The sequence below is a fragment of the Triturus cristatus genome, chromosome 3_1, assembly GCF_964204655.1.
Source record: "Triturus cristatus chromosome 3_1, aTriCri1.1, whole genome shotgun sequence".
Classification (NCBI taxonomy): domain Eukaryota; kingdom Metazoa; phylum Chordata; class Amphibia; order Caudata; family Salamandridae; genus Triturus; species Triturus cristatus.
In genome coordinates this window covers 974014147-974037628 of record NC_140583.1, presented here as the reverse complement: position 1 = coordinate 974037628, position 23482 = coordinate 974014147, and the positions used below count along the sequence as shown (strand labels likewise).

Here is a 23482-nt window from a genome sequence, read left to right as displayed (position 1 = left end):
CACCGAGCAAGGGCCGCCTTGGAAACTCCAACGTGCAGAACTGCAGACATTGCGCTGTCTCCTCGGCGGCGAATAGATCTAACCAAGGTTCTCCCCACAGGTGAAGAGACCTTGCGCCACCTCCGAGTGAAGACGCCATTCATGATCCATTATGCACAAACGGCTGAGTGCGTCCGCCCTGGCGTTCAAAGGACCTGCCAAGTGGTGAACCACCAGGAAAATGCCCTGATGTTCCAGCCATGTCCAGAGACGCAGAACCTCTTGACATAGGGTCCATGCCTTGCTTGTTGTAGTACCACATGGCGGTGGTTTTTGTCTGTGAACACCTGCACTACTCTCCCCTTGACAGAGGGAAGGAATGATTCAGTGCAAGTAGGATCGCCCTGAGCTCCAAAAGATTGATATAGAGCTTGAACTCCGCCGGAGACCAGAGACCCCTGATCTCTGCCTCCCCCATGTGGCTGCTCCAGCCCATGAGGGAAGCGTCCGTCCCCACTGTGTGCTCCAGCTGGGGAAGGGAGAGGGACCTGCCGCTAACCCAACGCTGGTCAGGAAACCACTACTGCAAGTTTCGTGCAGCGCCCTCCGAGATCTGGACATTGCCGGACAGGCGTACCTGATGCTGTGCCCACTGGAACTTCAGGTTCCACTGCAGAGCCCGCATATGCCATCTGGCACGATTGGTCAGCAGAATGTAGGAGGCCATGAGGCCCAGCAGCCTCAGTGTCTTCCTGACCGAAACCCAGGACAAGGGCTGAAAGATCGGAATCATAGCCTGAGCGTCCCGGACACGCTGTTCGGGAGGATAACCCGAAAGTGTGCCGAGTCCAGAACTGCTCCGATGAAGAGGAGTTTCCGAGAGGGAATCAGATGCGACTTCGGCATGTAGATGGAGAACTCCAGCAAATGCAGGAGGTTGGCCGTAGGCTGGAGGTGGGAGACGACCGCCTGGGGCGAGCCCCCCTTCAACAACCAGTCGTCGAGATAGGGGAGGACTGAAACCTCTGATCTGCGCAGACGAGCTGCGACCACCGCCATCACTTTCGTGAACACACGAGGGGCGCTGGTAAGGCCCAAAGGGGAGCCCGGTGAACTGAAAGTGCTCGTGGCAAGCCAGTCTTGCGGATCTAGGAAACAATTGACGTTCCGAAGGTCTAAAACACACACGATGGCCCCCTATGCCAAGGGTGCCGCAACTTCCTTTTTGCAAAGTGTCAAGTGATCCCCCGACATGTGGTGGCACTGACGTGGCAGAACAGGTGGAGTGGTCTCGAAGGGGAGGAGTAGCCCACTCGGACCGTTTACAGAACCCACCTGTGTAAAGTGATGGTGCGCCTGTGGGGGAGGTGATGGCGAATCCAGCTGCCCCCTGGCGGGCGGTGGGCCTGAAACAGTGGACTGAAACAGCAGACTAGGAAAGTTTTGAGGCAGCGGTGGTAGGGGTGGCGGTTGACTGATCTGCCCGCTAGCCCTGGGACCCACCCTGCTGTTATATAAATTGCTCTGCCCATGGAGGATGTGGGGTCAAGAGCATAATGGTTGGTGAATCCCGCCACATCTTTGCCCCTGGCAATTGCATGAGAGAGCACCTTCCAAGCCTCCGCTAGACACTGTGGGAACACCTGCACCACCGTGTCCCACACAGAGTCGGAATAGAGGGCCAAAAGGCCCTTGGGAAAGCAGAACCCTGGACCACTAGATACTCTGGCGGTAGGTGCTTCGCGATGAAACTGGGGTTGTCTTGCATGCAAAGGCGCCCCTGTGTGACTTTTAAAGTGCGTTATTGAAGGGTAGAAGCAGCTCTGTAGAGGAGGCCGCTGCTGAAGTACTGCAGTGTGGAGATTTGCCCTGATAGGCACACTAGGGAATCTCAGGTTAGGAGCCTCCCTTAGGCCATATCACAGAATGAACCCACCACCTCTGTGGCTACGGAAGAGGGGGACAGTGTGTCAGGGTGTGGAGACAATTCCAGCTTGTTGGGATCCTCCATAACGTCAATCTAGTGTAGATCATCCTCACAGCGAGCTGCGAGAAGGTCCTCAGACCGCTCCAAATATCCTCCTTTGGTCAGGAATAGTAATCGGAGGCAGGACAAGGCAGGCTCGATATAATCCATCCCTGGAGGCAACGACGCCGTGACCGGCAGTGATGCTGGATCCGAAGGTGGCGCCGAGTCCGGAGCCGATGCCGGATCCGAAGGTGGCGCTGAGGCTGGAGCCAACTGTCGCACCGAGGCTCCCGGCAGTGCTACTGCCGGAGCCAACGGCGGTGCCGAGGCAGGAGTCAACAGCTGCGCCAAGGCTGGAGCAGACAGCTGTGCTGAGGCTGGAGCCGACCGCTGTGCCGAGGCCGAAACCGACGGCGGCGCCGAAGCCGGAGACAACGGCTGTGCAGAGGCTGGAACTAACGGCGGCACCGAGGCCGGAGCCAACGGCGGTGCCGAGGCCGGAGCCAATGGCAGCACCGAGGCCGGAGCCAACGGCAGCTCCGAGGCCGGAGCCCACCGCAGCTCCGAGGCCGGAGCCCACCGCAGCTCCGAGGCCGGAGCCAACGGCAGTAGCGACGAGGCCGGAGCCAACGGCGGTAGCGACTAGGCCGGAGCCAATCAGCCACAGGGTATCTTGCCGGCGTAACTGGGGTTAAAGGCGGCGGCACGGGGGCAGAACTACCCAAGGGGTCCGCGGGGCCCAAAGGTGCTCCGAAGGGACCCGATGGGACAAAGAAACGCCCATGGCCGACAGAAGTACCTGTACTTCTTCCGGAGGCACGTATGGTCCCCAACAATGCGGGGAAGCCGCAGGCAACAACGGAGGCCCCAAAGGAGCCGCGGTGGAGTGACCACCCGCCCCCTCCACGAGTCCCGCGACCAGTGAGGTGTAGGCGAAGAGCGACGCTGCTCCTTCGACCTTTAATGGCCCTTGTGACTTATCTGTCCCCGATTCCGATGAACGATTGTGTTGGCTGCGCCGGCGATCCCTCGACCTCCCACAGGAGTTGGACCTTGAGTGGCATGGTACAGAGTGCCGGGCCTCCAACAACGACCAGGATCGCTCCCGCAAGTCGTCTGCACCATGGCCCGACAATCAGGGCACGTCTCGGGGAGATGGCGTGCCCCAAGCAGAAGAGACACATGTTGAGCGGGTCCATCACTGACATGGTCCGGCGGCAGTCCCAACAGGTCTTAAACCTGGGCATCCCCACTGCACCAGAAGTCGAATTGTCGACAAAAACAAGATACAAGTCTCATAAACAAGTCAATTTTATTGACTAGGAGTACCCCTCTCTCGGATATGCAAGAAAAAGAAAGAACTGACGTCAGCGCGCGTGGGCACGTCTAAGTAGCTCCGATGACGTCATCTCGGTGACTACGGCGCCAACGACGTACACGACGCCTACCGACACGCAGGGGTACTGCTGACAAAAACATTCCGGATTCAGTCTGACGCCTGGGGATATTCTAAGGTAAGGAATCTATCACTAACGTGTCTCTTTCAGATTCTGTTTGCTTAACATCTGGGAGGCTACCGATTTTTCCAGAACTGAGAGGGTGTGGGTATCCCTTGGATGTATGGTCCCAAAACGAAATATCGTTAGATCATGGAAAGGATTGACGAAACTAAAGTTATCTGATTGGGAATCCGATATGGATTGGAGCATGCAGGCAGAGAATGTTTTATGAAAGTAGAGGATGCCTACAGAAATTGACAAAAATCTGGGGGCCCTGAAACATAAGCAGAGGTCTGATATGTGAATAATCAGTTTTTAAAGCCTCACAGTGACCAAAATTGCCATTCTTACAGACTTCTACTCCTACTCAGAGGCTTCTATTTTGACCAACAGCGGGCAGGAAAATGACTAAACATACTTATTTTAGTTCCAAAAGGGAAAATTCACATCCAACGCTCATTTAGAGACAAAAGATTAGACATGAAAAAAATCACCATTACTGACCTTCTGAAGAAGGTTCGACAGGTTAGGGTCATCGTTTTTCTTCAGAAACTTTATTTTTTGAACAGTACAAAAATTGATTCAAAATGTCAAATGGATCATGCCTCATGTTGAATAACCACTTTTTAAAGCCTCACAGTCACAAATTGCCATTTTTACACACTTTTCCTCCTACTCAGAAGCTTCTATTTTGATCAAATATAGGCAGGAAAATGACTCTAAACATAAGTATTTTAGATCCAAAATTGATCATTTACATGCAATAGCCATTTACAGTGAAAAGATTAAACATTAAGAAATCACCGTTACTGACCACCTGGAGATGTTCAAGAGGTCAGCCGGGGTCATCGTGTTTCATCAGAAAACTGATTTTTTGGGACTCTACAAAAAATGATTCGAAATGTAAACTGGATCATGTCTCATGTTGAATAACGTTTTAAAGCTTCACATCGACCAAAATTGCCATTTTTGCAGGTGTTTTTTCCTACTCTGAAGCTTTGATTTTGACCGATTTTGGGCAGGAGAATTACTCTAAACATACTTATTTTAGTTCCAAAATTGATAATTTACATGCAATAGTCATTTATAGTCAAAAGATTAATCATTAAAAAATCACCATTACTAACCATCTGGAGAAAGTTCGACAGGTCCACGGTCATCGTTTTACATCAGAAACTTTTTTGGACTATACAAAAAATGATTCAAAATATCAATTGGATCATGCATCATGTTGAATAACCCCGGGTGGAGAAATTCACTCCGCTCACAGAGTTTGCGGAATTCGGGAACTCCGCATTTTTGTCTGCAATGCGGAGTTTCCAATAAAACTCCACTTCCACCGTGGAGCGGAGTTTCAGATAAGCTGCTGATGGTGGGTTTAGGACACTGTTGAGGCCTCTGGGTAAATTATAAGCCACAGTTTCGCATCAAGGTGTAAACTGCTGTAAAGAGGCTCTGCCATTTATCCTTTTAAAGTCGATCAATAGCTACTGTAATTTATATCAATAAAACCACACAGCACATAGTTGGTGCTTTACAAATTATCTTACTTTGGCCTTCCTACAGGGAAACCTCCAGGGCTCAATTAGAACTTCATTAGTCAAAATATCGCTGTAGTCCCTCGATTCCTGTGGGGGCTGCTTCCCACTCACGTGGCATCACCTTTCATATTATCTGCATTCCCTTCCTGGCCCCCCAGAGGTGAGGCACCTGGCATCACAGCCTCAGCCCCCACACACCCTTCACATGACATCTGTGTCTGCTTTGCTCTACAAATGCACCTTTGTGCTTGGGTCCCCACGACTCAAATATGCCAAGCTACATATGCCTGCCATACAACCCTGAGGAACACCCAACCCAAAGATTTACCATGAATTTTTTTTAACTCACGGTAGGATCTTGTTGGCCCTTCACGGATCGGATGAGTTATTGACGGCCATAGCTACAGCAGATGGAAGGAAGAGCCAAGAACGACCACAACAGCTGGTCCGCAGCTCTAGCTGTGCCGGCAAAAAATTCTTCCGCTTCTGGGTGAGGGCGGAGCACAAAGTGCAGCACTGCTGCATACGAGAACATTTTAGTACCTGGAGGGAAAATAAGTATGACTGTTAACAATTATAAGCATAGATAAAAATCGACGCAAGCAGACATTCTTTAATATTGGCAATCCCTAGTCAGAAACAAACCCCTTTCATTTTGAACTACAGAAACAAGGGTGAGACCGCACAATAAAACGGTTTTTTAGCATGGATGGCACACACTGCCACAGTTCTAGTTATTGGGTGCAACAGATTAAATTACTTAAGTTAGTTTTTACCAAATGTAATTGTATCATAATCGTCAACATTGAAAGGCTAAACAGCAAAATAGACCCCGTCGGATTCGAACTTCTTAGTTTCCAAAAGTAGTCATCTTAATCGCGATTTGTATATTTCCATTGAGTACCATCTGTCCGATAATAAATCTGTACTACCTTTCTGTTCTTCGAGCTGCAGTGCCTAGAATGTGATGTCATTGTAACTTGGCACATTTTGATAAACAGAAATAAAACGACTTTCACCCCTCTTGCTCTGGCCACCCGTGGGACCAGGGCAATTCGAGGTTGACCCATGACAGACAAGGAGGTTTGGAATGCAGTAAACAGAGTCCAAAACAGGCTATGTGCTGTAGCAACACAACAGTCACACAGAAGGGTGTGTGTGTTTTACCGTGATTACACACGCGCTTTAGGGTAGGAAGGGACTCGTAGCACAGGTTACCATCAAACATGTATGCTTTTGCTTTGTTAATATAGGGATATTAATCATTTTGTCTCTTCTTTACAAGGCCTCTGGACATGTTAGACAAAGTTTGCCAGCTTAGGGATTGTTCTATACTAGTTCTGCAATTGAAACTATTGCCTCCTACTCAGAAGCTTCTATTTTGACCAATTTCAGGCAGGAAAATGACTCTAAACATACTTGTTTTAGATCCAAAATTGATAATTTACATGCAATAGTCATTTACAGTCAAAAAAATAAACATTCAAAATCACCATTATTGACCATCTGGAGGAAGTTCGACAGGTCACGGGTTTTTCATAAAAAAATTGATTTTTTTGGACTGTACAAAACATGATTCAAAATGTCAATTGGATCATTGCCATTTTTACAGACTTTTCCTCTTACTCAGAAGCTTCTTTTTTGATGAATTTCGAGCAGGAAATGACTCAAAACAAACTTTTTTTAGTTCCAAAAGTGATCATTCACATGCAACGTTCATTTGGAGACAAAGGATAAAACATGAAAAAACTCACCAGTACTGACCATCTGGAGAAAGTTCAACCAGTCTGCGGTCTTCGTTTATCATTAAAAATTGATTTTTTGGACTGTACAAAAAATGATTCAAAATATCAACTGGATCACGCCTCATCTTCTAATTCAGCATATCCAATACACTACCCTATTTCTCACCCTATACCTCTCTCAATATATCTTCTACCACAACTCGGACTCATCTCAAACCTCTTTCTACTAGTCTTTCCAATGCACTACCCTATTTCACACCCTATAGCTCTATCAATATATCCTTTACATCCACTCTCTCATTCATCTCAAACCCCATGCCACTACTAAAGCCCTTTCTAGACTCTTCCGTACTCTACCCCTCCTTGCACCATCTGACACCTCTTTTTACTATACTGATCCCCCAAAACAAGCCTTCCTAAACTCTTCCCTCTGACTCTTCTCCTCCACATACCTTTTTACTCCTCCCAAACCTCCCACTATGACGTTCCAACAAAAACAAAAATCTATATCCTTCACTCTTCCATCCCTCCACTATCCTTTTCAATCAAAATAACAGTCTAACATGTCTACTTATCAAATTTCATATGTCACTATACTAATTCACCACTAATCCTTTATGGGTTCTGGATTCGCCTGCTTCTCGCAGAAAAAGCTCTGTCCCTCTTCTATCCCTCTGCTACCTCAATAACCGACTTACCTATCATCCATTACTCAAATAACTTTAATATGTCACTATACTAATTCACCACTAATTCTTTATGTGTTCCGGAGTACCGTGCTCCTCGCCAAAAAAAGTGCTTCAACACTCCATCAGGGGTAACAAGCGCTAAATAAATGCAAACCTTTTCTATCCCTCCGCTATCCTTCTGTATCCAAATAACTGACTAACCTATCCACCACTCAACTTACTTTTATATTTCACTATACAAATTCAACACTAATCCTTCTTGGGTTCCAGGGTAGCGTGCTACTTGCCAAAACAGCAGTTCAACACCTCGTCAGGGGTAGTAAGCGCTATATAAATGCAATTACAATACAATGCAATATTGAATTACCACTTTTTAAGGTTTCGTAGTGACCAAAATTACCATTTTTAAAGACTTTTCCTCCTAGTCAGAAGCTTGTACTTTGCTTGGTTTGGGGCATGAATATGACTCTAAACACACTAATTTTAGTTCCAAAAGTGATAATTCACATCCAACAGTCATTTACAGTCCAAAGAATAAAAATTAAAAATGCATCCTTACTGACCATGCGGAGAAAGCTCCTCAGGTCCGGGGTCATCATTTTTCATCAGAAATTGTATCTTTTGGACAGTACAAAAAATGATTCAAAATGTCAATTGTATCACCCCTCTTGTTGAATAGCCACTTTTGAGTCCTCCCTGTGAACAAATTTGCAATTTTTATATACTTTTCCTCCTACTCAGAAGCTTGTATTTTCCCTTATTTCAAGCATGAAAATGACTATATTCACACTTATTTTAGTTCCAAAAGTGATGATTCACATCCAACTGTCAGCCTGTAGATACCTCAGAGCTGATTTGATGCTCAAAATTGGTCCACCTCTTGATCGTTTCACTTCTGATTTTAAATAACACAGAATGATGATCGGATCAAGCGAGGGAAGGATGGGAAGCGAGCAGCTGTGAAGGATACCTAAACAGAAAATGTTGACATTATCATCACATAAGAGCTGACATGGAATATGTTAGCCTGCCCTCAATACCTGAAAAAGTACCTACCAACAACTTAGTTAAGCTCAGCTTCACAGGGATAGAGAAGAATACCTCTGGGTCCTGACCCCCTGTTAATAGGCAAAAATTAGAACAACAGAGAATTGCTTAACTAAACATGTCTTTAGTGTATCCTTAAAGTTCTGAATCACACCAGAACATCAAGCAAGAGTTTAACTTTGTAATGGCATCTTTTAACAAACACCTCCAACATCAGATGCTCAGAAAATGGAAGGTTAAACTTCACCCTCCTTCATTCCTTATCTAAAATGATAGTATTGTCAATTCCAATTAGACAGTTAATCGCCACACCCTGAGAGAAGCCAATTCAGACACGGCTTCTTTGTCTGCTTACGAGGCAAACTCCACCTTGCCGTCAACAATCAAACAAGTAAAACGCCGCCTCCGCGTTCGGATGTCAAAATCAAGTTCACAGGCAAGGGATTGATAGATAAGCTCTATTGAATAGTTTTAGTGCAGGCAGCCTTACTGTTTCCCAGAAGAACGCGCAACCACGAACTCCCACGAGATTGTACTCCAGCACATACCACGTCTCGCTGCTCAACCAAACTACAAGTTGCACTGCCTCTCCGCTTCCACTCACTGCTAAGAAATAATCTGCAGTGGCCGGACGCGCGGCCATTCCCCTTCTGGTCCCAGCCAATCCTTCCACCAATGAGAATCAAAGGAATCGAAAGTACCTACGGCATCATGAGAAATGTAGTTCTAGAAACCCATTTTCAGGTTTCCAGTCTTCCGCATTACACTGCGCGACCCTCAGGACAGCGTGATACACAGGAGGTACTTTTTATGACACCGACAGTCATTTACAGTCAAAAGAATACATAATAAAAAAATAACCTTTACTGACCATTCAGAGAAAGTTCCTCAGGTCCAGGATCATTGTTTTTCATCAGAAAATTGATTTTATTGACTGTACAAAAAATGATTCAAAATGTCAACTGTATTGTGCCTCATATTGAATAACCACTTTCTATGGCCTCCTAGTGACCAAAATTGACATTTTATAGACTTCTTCTGGTACTCAGAAGCATATATTTTTCCCGATTTTGAGCATGAAACGACTATAAACATACTTATTTTATTTCCAAAAGTGAAGATTCACATCCAACAGTCATTTACAGTCAAAAATTTAAATAATCACCATTTGTGGAAATGTATTAAGGTCTGGGGTGGTCATCGTTTTCATCAGAAAATTTATTTTTGGGACAGTACAAGAAATGATTCAAAATGTCAACTGTATCACACCTTATGTTGAATAAATACTATTTAAGGCCTCCCAGTGACCAAAAGTGCCAGTTTTATCGACTTTTCCTCCTACTCACAAGCTTGTAATTTAGCCCAGTTTCGAGCATGAAAATAACTAAACACACTTATTTTAGTTCCAAAACTGATTATTCACATCCGACAGCCATTTACAGTCGAAAGAATAAAAATTAATCCTTACCGACCATTCAGAGAAAGTTTCTCAGGTCCGAGGTCGCCGTTTTTCATTCGAAAATGGATTTTTTGGGATTGTACAAAATATCATTCAAAATGTCATTTGTACCGTTCCTCACGTTGAATAACCACTTTTTAAGGCCTTCCAGTGAAAACATTTGTCATTTTATAGACATTTGCTCATACTCTAAAGCACATATTTATCCAGATTTAGAGCATGAAAACTTAAAGGATCTTCTAAGCACTCTAAAACATAAGTAAGGCCCCCAGTTTTCCATTGTTACTTACAGTAACATAGAGAGAAAAAAATGCTTATTTGTATTTTTAGAAGCAGAAAAATTCAGAAAAAGGTTTCCTTTTGTGAGAGACTCTCCTCACTGTCATTTATGGATTCCAGGCTCACTGCTGAGAAGATAGATAGCATGGTTAGTTAAAACGCAGTATGGCATTTTTCTTAACTAAAGGCATTTAATTTACACTTGTATATAATGTTAATAATTATCTGTGAGTGTAGTGTTTTGTTATATTTGCTTCTCAGTTTTCTAAAATGTGATTGGCATCATTGTCATTGTTTGAGTGCATCTTTATCAGTTAAATAGATATGGATTTATACCTGCTTATGAATCCTTTAATCCTGAAAAAACACTAAATAAATATGGATAACTACCAACCAGAGGGTCAAAAAATATATATGGATAAATACCGACAATTGTGAAGAAAAAAAAAATACCCTAAAACAGGGAGCCCTAAACATACGGTTGCTAACGAGACAAGCGAGCTCAGAAACATCAGCATGAGTCTGTCCACTTCAAGTAAATGCTAGATGCAAGTTCCAAGAGAGGAAGGGGTACAGATCCAACTCACCAGTATTTTTCTAGGAACACCTCGTTTCTATCTATTTCTCTGGTTGAGAACTCATATATGGACTCGGCTGCGTTCCACTCATCCTCTTTGAAACACTGTAGAAGAGAGCCAAGTGAGAAGTAAATTACACAAAGTCGGAAGTATGCTAAATTGTAAAATGGAAACACCACTGTATCATGTACTGAGAGGTCAAATGCACAGAGCAAGTCAGAAGTATGCAAGATTGCCTCATAAAGACACCTTTGCATCATACTTGCAGTAACAACCCTCTATAAAAAGGTGCATATTGCTAGTTCTCACTCCTCAATGAAGCACAGCAACATACTCTGTTACCACCCCTCCTGAAGCACAACAGCATACTCTTACTGTAGGAAAGTAGTATCTGTTTCTTATGGTTACCCCCACTTTTTGCTGATATCACACTGTTTTTGGACTAGTCTGACTGGGATCCTGCTATCCAGACCCCAGTCTATCTGCTTTCTCCTGAAAATTGTTATGCATGTACTTTAGGTACACTCTAGATTGGATTCTAGGGTACCCCTATCAGTCCCTAGTATATGGTACACCATGTACCCAGGGCATACGTACCCCAGAGGCCTCCCATGGGCTGAAGCATGCATTATGCCACCCCTGAGAGGCCATCCAAATTGACATGACCAGCCTGCTACAGCAGACTGTGTAAGCTGGTGCTTTCACCACTTACTTAAGATATAGGTTCACTATACCTATCTAAATCACTACACTCAAAAACCTATCAGTCACCCCTATGGCAGGCCTTAACAATCCTGAAGGCAGGGTGCTGGGTTTTACGTGAGAGGGTGCCCTTGCCAGAGTAGAGCCCCTCTGCAGCCTTCAGAGACCATTCTCCGGGGTTGTATGTGATGCAGCCAGACATATAGGTCTAAGTGCATTATAACCTTGTGGTAAATGCTAACTTTAAAACGTCTGCTTAGAAACATATCGTGTTTAGTGTCAAACACCTTGGAATCATACCTCCCCACCAGTAACTGGAGGGGGAGTTATGATTCCACCCTTCTGAAGGGACATATGTGGGTCACCGCTATACCCGGTACCAGCTTTCTCGACCTGGGCAGCACAAAATAGATGCTGCCAGCCACTGACACGATTCTGCACTCCTGCTGCTGAGCCAAGCTTGTGCAGAGGAAGGCATGACAATAGGCATCCTGTCACAGGGAGGTGTAACCACCTCCCAGACAGGATTTAGTGTATTGGGGCTGGGTGGGTGCACTAAGAATGCCAGAAAGTCTGCACTGGGGGCACATTTGGTGTCCCCGTGCATAGTCCAGCTCAAACCAGTTCCAGGAGCCATTTGCTCCTGCTCTGGCGTGAAACTGGACAAAGGACATGGGTGTAGCCACCCCTCTGTCCTGCCCCTCCCTTAGGAGGGTGCACAGAATCTTTCCAACCCCTTCCCATATGTATAAAGTGGGTTACCTGATCACAGAACTTTAGATTTTACATGGACAAGATTCTGCCAAGAAGAAACCAAGTACTTTGACTGCCTGCACGACGCTGGATGACTGAAGAATCTCCCTTGGAGTAAAGGAGTTACTTCCCTGCTAAAGCAGGCACCTAAACTCATCTCACCGGTTTGCTTCTCCCGAGCTCCTGAGTACTCCAAAGATTTCAGCAACACAGGAGGTGGGTTCCCGAAGGTCCTTGAGGTCGATCTGCCCTCTCAGCGATTCTGAGACCAGTATCCCTCGTGGGGACCATGCAACCCGAACCCCTGTGAACCGCGTACATTTGCAGTTACATATACATAGGGATGATTCCTGAGCCTGTGCTTTGGACTCAGTGTAGTCCTGACTCCGAACAGTATTTGCACCAAAGATTTCCAGTGTCCACTCCACGAGTGTCCTGTGGGCTGGTGCTTTGCAGACTTGCTTGAGGTCTCCTCGCGATCCATGGTCCGTTGGCCTGTGAGTCCTGGCGAGGGTCACCTTGTTAATTCTTGGGCTTACCTGGTTGCTCCAGACGTGCCCTGACTCTCCATTGCTTGGAGAGTCCCCTGGACCTTGCTGGTCCACACCGTAACCCGTTTCCTCTGACCACGTGGATTGCAGTTGCCAAGGCTTGCTGGTGCTCCAGCCGGACATCGACCCCTCAGCTCTCGACATCCTTCGTGGGACAGCTCACCTTCGGACTTTGTTCATCCTTGACTTCTCCTGGTCCCTGTGGCTGCAGAGTCAAGCGACCCTTCTTCATTCCTGAAGCACTCAACATCGGTGGGCATTCGACTCCCGAGCCCCTGGTCACCTGAAGTGAGCCAGTCTCTGTCCCCTCTGCTTTCAGGTCCTTCACACCTCGAATCCAGCCTTGGATTCCACCGGACATTCTTCAGCCTTCTGGCAGCAGGACTTCTTTGCAGCTCTCCATTGAAAATGACTAAGGTTTCTGACACTACTTGACCCCTATGCACCTGGGTCCTCTGGGATAGGTAACACGGGTACTTCAGTACTCACTGGTGGGTTGGCCTTAGAACCTCCGAAGTTCCAAAGGGTTTGAAGTCCTCTTAGAAGTGTCCTTAACTTGTAGATTAACAACAGAGACCTTCCCATAGAGTTGTGTGGAGCACGCGTCTGTGTTTGCTCACTGCACCCGTCCTCCGTGGGCTCCCTGTGTCACTCCTCTGGGTGGTTCCTTGTGGTCCCAGCTATTCTACGGGCTCTAGGCACTGTGTCTATTGAAGTTGTTGGTATACCATTTTTTTTAGTATATGGTTTGGTCTCCCCCTGGAGCCCGCTGTGTATTTCGCGATTTACGAATGTTCTATTGATCTAGTATTGTGTGCTTTGTGCCTTAGTCTCGTGTACATATTGTTATATAAACACTGTGTGGTTCGTCTTTCATTTAATCATTTAGGAAGTGATATTCTGGTAAAACAAGCTGCTTTATATTCCTTCAAGATTAAGCCTGAAGGCTGCTCTCCATAGCTACCACTAGGATAGCTTTCAATAAGGTTATCTTTGACCTCAGACATCGTAAGGGTCGTGTGGCCTGGTACAAGGTGCCCACTTTAACTAGTGGACAGGATATACCAACCCACCTTCTCACACTTACCACCCCTCCATGAAGCACAACAACGTACTCAGTTACAACCCCTCAGTTAAGGGCAGAAGGTACTCTGTTAAGAGCGCTCAATAAAACAGCACAGCAGCGTAGTCCATAACCACCCCTCATGTACTCAGTAACCACTGCTCAGTGAAGCACAGCAGTTTAGCGCATGACTATGCCTCATGCTCCCAGTTCCCACCCCTCAATAAACCAGAGCAGCATACTCTTCCCACCCCTCAGTAAAGCGCAGTAGCGTAGTCCCACTTACCACCACTCAGTGAAAAACAGCAGCTCAATCCCAGTGACCATCCCTCAGTGAAGCACAGTAGCGTGCTGTTACTATCCATCAATGGAAAGCGCAGCAGCTTATCACCCATCATACTCCCAGTAACCACTCCTCAATGAAGAAGAGTGACGCACTCCCAGTAACCACCCCTCAATGAAACACAGCAGCATAGTCCTAGTCAGCATCCTTAAGTGAAGCAGTTAGCATCCCTCAGTTAAGTACAGGAACGCACTCCCAGTTACCACCTCTCAATGAAGCACAGCAGCGTACTCCTAGTTGCCACCCCTCAATAAAGCACAGTAACATACATCCAGTTACCATCCATCATACTCCATTACCACCCATCAATGAAGCACAACAGCGTACTCCCAGTATCTGGCATTAGGAACCAGATTTTAGATGTGACAGAAATCAAATGGACATTCCTCAGCAGTTCAATAGCTCACAACATCCATATACCAGCAATTCTATATTAAACATCATGTGTGAGTTAAAATGCAGAAAATATAGAGACAAATGATATAAAAACTCTGATCATAGCGACTGTTAGCTTCACCCCTCCTATTTTTGAAGAATTCATTTTTGTTGACCTTAGGACTCCTTTCCCACTGCTAACATGTGCTTGTGCTCTCTTCCTAAAACATGGCAAAGTTGGTCTAAACCTAATTGTCACATAACATTTATTTTCATGTCCCTAATATATAATACTACATGTACCCAGGGAATGTAAATTAAATGCTACTAGTAGGCCTACAGCACTCCTTCTCCCACTCACTAAAGTACTCATTTGATACATACCTCAGGCCTCCCACTACAGTGAGTAGTGCAGATTTAACCTGCCAATTTGACTTGGCAAAATAACCTGGTTGCCAGTCCTAATGCTTCCTTTTTATTACATATAAGTCACACCTAAAGTACGCACTAAATAGCACATAGGTCAGGGTTCATTGTAATGAAAAAGTGGGCATAAGTTTTGTTTTTAAGTTATACATGTCCTTAGTAATGAAAAATCCTATATTTGTTTTTCACTACTGAAATCCCTATCCCACCCATAAGATAACATTGGGTACTTAATTAAAGTTCTAACTTTTGATTGGAAGCAGATAGAAAAGCCAAGTTTGGACCCAAATGAATTGCAATTTAAAAACCTCTTTAATCTTAAAGTTGGATTTTAAGTCACAATTGTGAAAAACACATTAACCCCTTCAGTGCCCATGACGAGCTGGACTCGTCATGGGCCGCGGTTGCGCTGTGCCCATGACGAGTCCAGCTCGTCATAGACCCCGCCCGCTAATGCAACGGCCGGCACAGGGCGGGGAAAGGGGCGGGCACTGAAGGGGTTAATAGAAAATTGCCATTTTCTTGTCTATACCATTTGGTCCCTGCTGCCAGTGTTCTGGGTCACATGATCCTGCTGTTAGGCTTTGTATTTTCCTCTCAAACCGTGAGACAATAGGGCCTAGATGTGGGCAGAATGGGACATCCTGACAAGATGGTGGGGGCAGAGCTGTGCCCCGTGGCACTTCCATTTCAAAGTGGCTTGCCTCCAGCACACACAAAGAGCCTAACACCAGTGTTATGTGACCCTAGACTTCTTGGAGCCTTGTTTCTCCAGAACCAGATGTGGGGTAGTACACGGAAGCCCCCACTTCAAAGGCTGGAAGCAGGTATAAATATTGGACCCCCTGAGACACTCGTCCTAGACCTATAGGCACTACAGAAGTAGGATTTCCATTCAGCCAGAGGTCTGCCCTGCTGCTTGAGGACTGCCTTGCTTTATGAGATGGTAAATTGGACCTGCTCCCTTCATCCAAGGCTTACAGAATGACTCCATGGGTCAGTTGGCTGACCTCTTCTTCTGAGCTACAGGGACACAACAAGCTCCAGAGGCATCCCTGAAACTGCCCAGCTCACCTGCAATTTGTGCTCCGCTGTCTTAGGCAGCTGTTTTCGACGTGTTTTCTTGAGGCTTTGATACTTATCTGAAAAGCAGTGGCATAACAAAAGCCCCCGCAGACCCCACGGTGCCAGGGGACCCTGAGCTCTGCGGGCCCCCTCTGACACTGGTAGGTCCCTAAGCATGAGAGCTCCGGACTGGGTGTACTTTGTAGGGGAGGGCACTCAAGTTTCATTACGCCACTGCTGAAAGGTGGGAAGGTGCAGTGCTGTGTCAATGCATGGGCACACTGGGAAGTTGCCCAGGGGTGCCGTGAGCATAGGAGTTCCATGCTAATCTATGTACAGGCCAGAATTTAAAATAAATTAATGTTATCGATAATTAGAATTTTTATTCCTGTGAGTAGTTGTGTAGGCAGGGCTCAGTACACTGCTTTGCCCGGGGGTCTATAATACTGTCAAGTTGGCCCTGGGAAGGTGGATGTAAGACTGAAAGGAAGGCAGTGCAGGACCTTACTTTGGATTGAGGGAGCAGTAACCAAGTGCGAATGGCCTCTTGAGAAAGAGCATAGATGCCGAATTTTAGAACAGGAAAGTGGGAGAGAAAAAATCGGGAATTTATTTCCCCAGATGAATTCCATTAATACAGAGAACCTTCTGGCAGGAGGTAGCTAAAATAAAGCCATTTGCGGCTTAATAAACTGGGAGTCTCCGGGGCGAATTGGATCCGACTTGGAAGACAACTCTCTGTATGCTGCAAGGGTGATGCTTCAGACAGGATGGACCTTTAATATCATGGCATTGCCGGGTGCTGTGCTGAGGAGCAAGGAAGAAGGCGTAGCTCATGAACAGAGTGCCCAGGGAACAGGAGCGGGAATGGTGTTCATGGGCAATTTATGCAAACTGCTGGGAAGCACCGCGATTAGGAAAATATACATTTATTATAATACATGCTAAAACTGTAAATGAATGGATGGAGGAGAGAAACAAATCAGGCATTCCCAGTGGACGAAGTGGATAAAAAAAAAAAGTAGGGGAACTGTGGGTGGAGAGGCAGAGTCGGGAATAATCCGGGGATTGGGTCACTGGGCAGACTCAGAGGTGTGGCTAAAAAGAGCAAAACATCCAAGTTATTGGTATTTGTTTGGCATTTCACTGACCAGTTACAGCTTATTACGGTATTTAATTTAACCAATGGATATACATGTTGATTTAAGGTTTATTATGAGCTATTGACATTAAAATACATTCACAAAGAAGGATAGGTGTCCAATCACAGAATGTCTCGAATGCGCTTATAAGTGGAATCATATGTCATTTGTCTCCAAGCCATGGAGTTTCTGTCATCAGCAGTTCTCCCTTTTTCCACAAAAGCAGTTTAAACATGAAAAATATCCTAGTTTGCAAATGTTTCCCACATAATTATGACTCTGCCATATTTGCCACATAATAGATCATCTGCTGCATAATCTGATGATTTTAACAAAAGAAATTGTTTCTAGCTCAAACCGTTCGAAAGTTACAAAAAAATGTGACTTGTGTCGCTGCGAAGTGGAGTGCCCATTGCAAAGGTTGGCTGGTCACCTTTCTCACTGCTGCATTTGTTTGTTACACTGCTGCTAATGAGGTGAAAGCTTTGCAGTGTCTGTTAGTATATGTAAAAATGTCAAAATAATAAAGTGTCAGAAAATGTACCACATGACGCCGCAGCCTTTTTTTTGCATAATTTATTCAAAACTGCAACATAATTTTATCCTCCATTCAGTGGCGGTGCGCCCATTGGGGGTGTTGGGGCGTTGCCCCCCACGCCTACACCTGCAGCTCCCTTGGCGTCTCTGAACTTAGTTTACTTAAGTTCAGAGATGCTGAGGAAGAACTGACAATGCATGTCAGTCAGCATGACGTCGGACCATGGGCGGTCCGGCTTCATGTTGACTGACATGCATTGTCAGACAAGCCAGGGACAGGCAGCACTGCAGCACAAGTGTGCATGAGTGGGCAAGGTAAGCTAATTGTTAGCCCGTGCCCAGTCATACGCACCTGTGTTTTCGCTACCTTGTGCATGCCCATTAAGAGCCCCTCGGTCTCCTAATGGGCAGGCGGCGGGCGAAGCGTAAGCTGTGCCCTCAGCCAATCCTGGCGCTGCAGCAGCGCCAGGATTGGCTGAGGGGTTGCCACTCCAGTGCTGACGTGCTGTTCCTGTTTGAAGAGGGCAGAGGCACCAACGCGGACCAGGAGCAGAGGCGGTCAGGTAAGTTTTCGTTTTAATTTTATTCTCCCTCGGCCCCCCGCGCGACCCCCCCCCCCTCACAACACCCCCTTCACAACCCCCCTTGCTCTGATTTCTGACATAGCAGACACACTAGCAAATTATCTGTATCCAGCAACAACGTTTTAGTTGCCTGTGCTCGTATTCAAAGATGGTGATATTAAACAGTTCTTATAAATACGCGCTAAACTGTAAGTAATGTTAGAAAGACTTGCCTTGTACCATTTCAGATCCTTTATGCAGTGGCGGTGCGTCCATTGGGGGCGTTGGGGCGTTGCCCCCCCGCCCGCAGCTCCCTCGGCGTCTCTGAACTTAGTTTACTTAAGTTCAGAGACGCCAAGGGAGAACTGACAATGCATGTCAGTCAGCATGACGTCGGACCGTGGGCGGTCCGGCGTCATGTTGACTGACATGCATTGTCAGACAAACCAGGGACAGGCAGCACTGCAGCACAAGTGCGCATGAATGGGCAAGGTGAGCTAATTTTTAGCCCGTGCCCAGCCATGCGCACTTGTGTTTTCTCTGCCTTGCGCATGCCCATTAGGAGCCCCTCGTTCTCCTAATGGGCAGACGGCGGGCGAAGCGTAAGTGATGCAGCGTGAAATGTCAAATCCTCCCTTCGGCACAGACCAAATATCGCAATAACACATTAACTCAATACATTCATTGGTGGGGCCCATAACACCAACACTCACACTTCATTGATCTGCTTTCCCGGGAGGGATACGTTTCCATACGCTGACATGAAAGGAATATCTTTTCACCTAAAACCCTAATATACATTGAATACCTTTATTAACTTCAAACCTCGTGATAGTCCCCTCATTTGGCGATGAATCCGTTAGTTGGATTGTAATTTGGTAATTCAAGTCTTTTATTTATGCTCTTCTCTAAATTTTAATTTCTTCAAAAAAACAACTCAACACATTTGTCTATTAATCAAAGCATCGTTTATCTAATTAATTGCATATTTTAGAAAATCATTGACCAAACCGCAGAACATCATATTTACCTAATCTGGCTATTAGTCGTCCTCTAAGTCAGTCAAGTCGTGGAAAAATCTTAAATTCATCAAAGTCAGGCCGCAATTCAGTCTTTCAAAGATTCAGGATAACAGCTGTCCAGCAGTGTCACCGACCTCTCCGTCAGCATAACGTCAGGAAATTTGCAGCAAGACAAATCGAACGACGAGCGCGAGCCCTGAACTCACTATTCTACCGACTTTTATAATGATTTTAATGTCAAAATGTATCAAGAATGAGTTTTAGACAGTCCTGATTGGTGGGTTTGGGGTCATTCGGTAAAGTTCTCACATAGTCCGTTAGATTAAGTCATCGCACTTGCTGGTTCCGGTTTTAAAGACAGTCCTTTGTTTTGTGGTCCTGGCAACTCTCCCAGTACGACCTTGGTTGGTACATCTTGCCTAGGGTCAGGACGAGGCCACTGTTGCTGGCGGTGACGCAGGCACACTTCACCCAAAACCTCGTGAAACGATAGCAGTCACGTTGTGTGTCTCAGTCGGCCATCCTTTCTTAGGCCCAAATGGTCAACTTAAGCAAAACAAACACAAAACATGATTAAAACATAGAAATGGCTAATAAAATGTTAAACCCTCACTAATTCCCCTATGTGTAAGTAATTATCTAGCATAATAGCAACATTCAAAGCGTTTATATTCTCCCAGTGATGTCATCTGGTGCAATTTACAATTACATCACAAAAACAACATATATCATGCAATATTCTAATTTTCTACCCTTAGTATGCGTACTTATATTAGTATACAATTAGTTTAGTCATGCAAAATGCAAATCCCACGTGTAATTCTTTTGTTAATATAATTGGTGAGTTATCACTTCAAACGGATTAATAATATTACAATTAATAGATTATTCGGATTAATATAAACATGCATAATGGGGGGGGGTATACAAAATTGTGTACTACCCGCTCCAGCATAAGCTGTGCCGTCAGCCAATCCTGGCGCTGCAGCAGTGCCAGGATTGGCTGAGGGGTTGCCACTCCAGTGCTGACGTGCTGTTCCTGTTTGAAGAGGGCAGAGGCGCCAACGCGGACCAGGAGCAGAGGCAGTCAGGTAAGTTTTCGTTTTAATTTTTTTCTCCCTCGACCCCCCACCCCCGCGCGATCCCCCCCTCGCGATCCCCCCCTCACAACCCCCACTTCACAACCCCCCCTTCACAACCCCCCTTGCTCTGATTTCTGACATATCAGACACACTAGCAAGTTAACTGTATCCAGCAACAACGTTTTAGTTGCCTGTGCTCGTATTCAAACGTGGTGATATTAAACAGTTCTTATAAATACGCGCTAAACTGTAAGTAATGTCAGAAAGACTTGCCTTGTACCATTTCAGATCCTTTATGCCGCTTTTGGAAAAGAGCAAATTTGTGCAAGGGAGGAAGGATACATGGGGAAGGGCAGGGGGATGACTGGGAAAAGGGGCAGAGTGGGGAAGGAAGGTGGCAATCAATAGGGAAGAGGGGTTGGGAGGGGACTGTGATATACCGTGTCATTGCATTAACAACTCCACGTCAACGCGTGCAGCTGAAGCGATTGGTACGCAGGTGACTTGCACCTTTGTAAAGGCGCTTGGAACTTGTCTAGCAACTCCTGGAGCAACGTGTTACAAAACACAGAGGTAAAAAAGGTGTCAAACACTGAAAGATCTGACAAACACCGCACCTGCACCCATCAGAACCGAATCATGGCACACCCTCTGCGCCATGTGAGACATGTGTACTGTAGCCGGGGCATGGAGAGGACGCACTCCCTTCCACCTTCCACCGCACCGTCAGCCTCCATCAGAAGACCCCACAGTTCGTCAAAAAGACATTCCAGCCAGACCTACAGAGCCACCAGGAAACGATGCTCAAAGCAATTCTTCAGGAGGCGATACAGACCAATGTCCGAGATTGAAACCTCGGGCAGTTTAGTCACTCATTTGTCGCCAATAGCGCTTCAAGGCGATGTTAAAGGCAGGCTGCGCTGTACAGACGGCACTAGCACAACAGAACAGATCACAGCATAGCATGTCTTAAGGCAGGCTACATATCATAACGTGTCACTGCCCCCACTGTGAGCCCTCCCCCTTCCAGCAGAATAACACACGGTCACTGCCCTGATCTAAGTAGCATGAGCCACCCAGGAGTTTAGGGCAGTGCTCGGCCACATTGGTGGTGGGTACCCCAATTCCAGACTCTAGATAAGACACTCAGAGAACCCCGAGTCTTTGTTGCTCCAACCAATCAACCAGACCGTTTTCCAATGCTGAACAACCACTAATACTGCGCGTCACGCGTGCTACACCTACCGCTAACATCCTTTCACACTACCGTCTCCACACTGGGTGCTTCCTGCCATGCTGAACACACGCCTCGTGTTTGTCATGCCCCACGGTCATGCCCCAAAACGTTTCCAGTATTTAAGGAGCATGGTTTCACTCGAACGCCGCTTAGCGTTCTTGCTCCTAGCCCCGTTTCCGTCCTTGTTTGTTTTGCCTGACTTCCGCTTTAGGATTTCCTGTTTCCGTTGGCGTCTGTTCTGTAGACGTCTGTTGCTGATAGCTGTGGTTTTCCTCCTGGCATATCTTCGCTGCTATTGCAGCATTTGTTGAAAGCGGCTGCTTTCTTCCTAGTAGCTCTGTTCCAACAGTTACAGTAGTTTGATCACGTTTGAATCTAATTTGTGTTCCACGGCTGTTTTTCCCTGTAACTTACTGGCTGGAGATGTTCTCTAGCCTTCCCAGTGAAGACCCTGTTCTATTATTTATTTGGGGTACTTGCGTGGACCACAGTGCAGTGTACATGTGAAGGCTCATTTCACCAGAATCACGGTAACAGAGCATAGCGCTGCCTTATTATACATATTACTGTTTATGTTAAGTTTGGATGTAATTAGTCTGGTTGAATTCCTTGGCAGATTATTACCATACCCACTAGAAGAACAAGCACGCACCTCTCTCTGAGAACATAAAGAGGACTACGATCATGTGTTACTCATAGTCCTCCTGGAGAACTGAGGGATGAGCCTTATACATCCATAGCGTATTCATTACTAGTGAGTTGAGTTAGTTACATAACCTTTGTTCTTCTATTGTACAGGAATACTGGGATTGATCCAAAACCGTCACCCTCTTATACTACTAGCTGTGACTAATAGCCGTGGTAGGTGCCATAGAAGTGTGTTGTTCATACACTGGGGTTGTATGGTGAATACAGAGTATAACACATTCCTTTCTTGCAGCTGGTTACTCCCTCAACTGTCCCTGACGTGGTTCCATCGACAAGACCTGTTTTTTCCCACGCCTTTCCTTGTTTTGTTTCCCTGTTTTCCCCTGACGTGCCATCTGATACTCTAGAGTCTGATAGAGTCGGAGGGCCGTAGGGGAGGACTGAGGACTATTCTCCAAGTTCCTGACGCTCCTGTGGAACGAACCTGGCAACCATTACAGTGTTAACACCATCCTCTTTCACACCACCATGGAAGCACATCCGATTTAGGCAAAGAGACTCAAACCATTTAATATGGTGAGGAAATAAGGGTATAACGATTGTTATGATATATGATGAAGGAATTCATACAGAAGGGCGGTTGCAATGAGGCAATGCGGATATATGAAGAGACTTATGGTAAAGGGGTCAGTACCATACTATGTTGTATGTTGACATAGGATAAATATGATGGCGCCGTGAGTTATAATGAAGTAATGTGCGTAAAAGTTTTGCCACGGTATTCCACAATTAGGTAATGGGTTCAAAGTTCACAAACTAGGATTAAATAGGGTCCTTAAGTTCCAGGCAGAGGAGGAAGAAAGAAGAACATCATTGGGATCACCATCATGTAAAAGGTAAAAAAAGACAGGTCCATGACAGAACCATGTGGCTCACTAACAGGTAGGAGGGCAGGTGGCAAGTGGAGGAGCAGCAGAAGGCCAAGAAAGATCAATAGGTGAGATAGGAGATCCACTCTTTGGCTTTACCATCAAACAAGTTGAGATCTGCAAGTAAGGTTGGGTGGCCAACCTATCGGTGTCTAAGATGTGCTGAGATGAGGAACTTGTAGATAAGCCTGTGAGGGCAGTTTAAGCCCAGCACTAATTGCTTTTTTAACCTTCCTGCTTCCTCAAATTTGATTAAAAA

The 23482-nt window shown here is 45.9% G+C and overlaps 1 pseudogene; it reads right to left on the bottom strand.

The window, feature by feature from the left end:
- Positions 1 to 13041, bottom strand: part of LOC146861344 (cytochrome P450 26A1-like) — a 110568-nt pseudogene extending 97527 nt beyond the window's left edge.
- Between the last annotated feature and the right edge of the window lie 10441 nt (positions 13042 to 23482).